The sequence below is a fragment of the Gavialis gangeticus genome, unplaced genomic scaffold, assembly GCF_001723915.1.
Source record: "Gavialis gangeticus isolate Ggan-Ray unplaced genomic scaffold, GavGan_comp1, whole genome shotgun sequence".
NCBI lineage: Eukaryota > Metazoa > Chordata > Crocodylia > Gavialidae > Gavialis > Gavialis gangeticus.
This window is the reverse complement of record NW_017728996.1, coordinates 7,567,361-7,570,510: the sequence shown is the minus strand read 5'-3', so window position 1 is coordinate 7,570,510 and position 3,150 is coordinate 7,567,361. Positions and strand designations below refer to the sequence as shown.

General features: G+C 42.8%; 1 protein-coding gene across 1 annotated transcript in view; it reads right to left on the bottom strand.

Annotated features, from left to right (window-relative positions):
* SPG21 (spastic paraplegia 21 (autosomal recessive, Mast syndrome)) overlaps window positions 1–3,150 on the bottom strand; it is an 18,868-nt gene that overhangs the window by 15,528 nt on the left and 190 nt on the right. The window contains exon 2 of the mRNA XM_019503993.1: window positions 130–207. The gene's annotated coding sequence lies outside the window, so the exon portion shown is untranslated. The remainder of the gene's footprint in view (window positions 1–129; window positions 208–3,150) is intronic.

The following is a 3,150-nucleotide window of genomic DNA, read 5'->3' as shown; positions in this document are numbered from 1 at the left end:
ATGACGAAATTTGCTTTTACCTCTTATCAGCTGGCTTCTAATGTGTGTCAAGTTTGCTTATCCGTAGTTTTAATTAGAAGCCAAAGATGTTCAGAAGATGCAATCACTAGAATGTTTTAATATACTAACCCTCTAATTATGAACTGATGGAGCTTTTTGGAATAAAAAGGCAGCTTTTCCTTACAGACCATTCCAATGGAGCAGCTCCTGAAAAGGAAAGATAATATTTCAGGGTTTAACTTGTTTTAAAAAGTTGATGTTTTATCATCGCTTCCATTCAACTTTAAATAGTTCAGAAAAGAGGCTATAAATGCCCATGTATTTCATGCCTTGCCCTCCAATTATTCAAGTATATAGGACACATGCTGTAATTCAGCTGCAACTAATATAAGCATTTCTTGAAAGCAAGCTTCAACACTACCTCCATATTACTCGATACCTGTTCTACAGAACAGTCAAAGCTTCAGGGCTTCTCTTCATGGAGAAGCTGACCAAAACAGCAACATCCAACAGTTGTTCTTCATAATTAGTGTACTTATTCCAAAATTTAAAAAAAATTATTCCAGAAAAATCACCATTTTCCCAAACCAAAGTAATAATTCTAAAATTAAAACAGCGTTTATTCCAGAAGTGTCCACACAAGGAGCTCTATTCTGAAATAGCCTTTGTAGATAGACTATTCCCACTACAGCTAATTCTACCCAGACAAAGAAGCATTAACAAATTACCCGTATATTGAGGTTTCATGTTCTATATAGGACACAATTTGTTTGCAATAATGAAATTAAGACTAGCCTAGTGAAACACCATGGCACTGATAGATTAAGCTCTTTTATTTGTATACCAAATAACACTGGATAATTCTTAAAACTGGGGCTATATTCTGACTGCCTGTAACCTGTTGCTTGAAAGGGAAATTCTGCCCCAGAGATTCGTTTCATTTCACACTGTGTACAGAGCATAACAAAACAAGGTGTTTGCTCTTTTCATCAAATATTCAGATATAATTAAATGGGCACTGACTCTCATTTCTAGTCAGAATTGCTGTGTATTCCACTCAATTTCTCTATGTAGACAAGACCCTAAACGAAGGAAATTCACCTCATCTGTTCCACCACTATACAAAAAAAGTGATTAAGATACAGCTCTTTAGAATTCAATCCCATTTTGCTAGTTTATACACACTTGGAACAAACAGTGAAGAAACACTTACTAGAAACATGAAGTACATGCCTCTTACCTACTATTTTCTGAACTGCAAAAAGTATTTCATTTTCACTGCATTGCAAATATTTCCAGATTGGGTGAGAATCTCACCCTACTGGGTTGACTGGTGTTTCAATTTTGGATAAATTCCTGCTTGCGTCAAGTATTTTACCACTTGTGGTAGCCTGGCAGCACATAAAAGTTGGTGGAGAGCAAACACCACCTCCAGCCAACAGACTGGTGAGTGAAGCAGGCTCACAGAATATTACTGGAACTGGAGGACAGCTGGTCATTAGCAAAAAGAAGAGAGCAGTTCATTCTGCTAAATCCCCTGCCTAAATCTGGATTAGCCACTACACAAAAAACAAACATTTTTGGAAACAATGCTGCAATGATATGCTGCAGAAATTGCAAAAGCAAGCAAAACATACACGGACACCTTAATGCAAGAGTAGCGTATGCTTTACACTGTATTTGAATTTATTATATAGTTGTGGCCAGAAGCCCAAGTCAGGATCTGGGTCCCACTGTTTGAGTACATAAGCAAATTCTTTAGAGAAATGTAAGGAAGCATCTGTTTAGTTTGATGACAGGACTGAGCACTAAAGAAATGGTTTCATTCATCACAGGATTGTGAGCCAATTCCAGATATTCTCTGCTCTCCCTTCTCTTGCTGCCTGTGGTTGTATTAGTGCCATTAATTTAAGTTCTGGCTAGTGCAAGGCATTAATTGGCAACCTTGGATATGGAGTTATTCTAGAGAATAGGATTGGAACAGGCACGTCTCTTTATATCCTCATGGTCTTGCCAACATACCTGAACACCAATCTGCAGGGGCCCCTTATAAGACTCAGAAGAATCAGCCTCCACACCTTTCAACCTTGGGCTCCTATCAAGATTGTTACCAAAAATCCTAATTGGCATTAGCTGTGGTTTGTCTGAAGCAGAGAGCTACCCAATAAGAACTGAACCCAGGCTCCCAAGCTCAGACGGCAATTACCACACACCACAAATTACTACCCCTTGACTTGTGCTCCAATCTTGGAGCTATTTTGCTCTATGCTTGCACCCCTTCCTATTTTGCTGTATGCACTGCTACAACATAATGTCAGCAATAGGAAATTCAATTTCTGTGAAGCTCCTGAGCAGTGCAGGCAAGTCTCCACAGAAATACAAAGTTAAAATCCTTGTAGGTGAATAACCATCACAATTAAAGCTTAATCATGACACTTTGCTGGTTATCCAATTTCCCAGCTCATTCAAATGCAGGAAACATAATCCTTGGAGCTGTCCAGAATTGTGCCACAGACTTCTTTTAAAAAAAAAAGCCCAAACAAGTTTCAAACACCAATTTGTTTAAGGAAAACACTGCCTCTTTGTCTATGTCCCACAAGCCAAGACAGAAATTAAACACCTGGTAAGTTATTAGCTGTAAACCATCCACCTCACACCAGCAGCCCCTTTCTATTACTAAATGCTCCAGAGTGTTTGTAAGCCCGACGCTAGCACTGCGACGCTCCCACGACCAGCGGAGCAGCAACCGCCCCTTCCTCCAGTGCACACGCGCCACCCGGTCTGACACGCAGCAACACAGCCCTGGCCCCCACTTCTGCGCCACAGGGAGATGCAGCAGGAGCAGCCACTGCCCATTCCTGCCGCACGCTCATCTGCTGCAGGACGGGCACAACAGGGCTGCCGCCAGGGTGGGCTGACAGGGCAGCAGCACAGACCCTGTCCCCTCCCTACACTGCCTCTGCCCAGCCTGTGCCCACATCCCCACAGACGGGAGACAGGGACTAGCCACCCTTCCGCCCAGCCCCACTGCAAGGCCAGGCCCGGGCCCAGTGCCCTGCCAGCCTAAGCTCATCCCCAACTCCCTAGACCATACCCACCCCCCCTTTACCGCCCCAGCCCATGCCCACCTCCCGCCTTGCCCAACCCCCC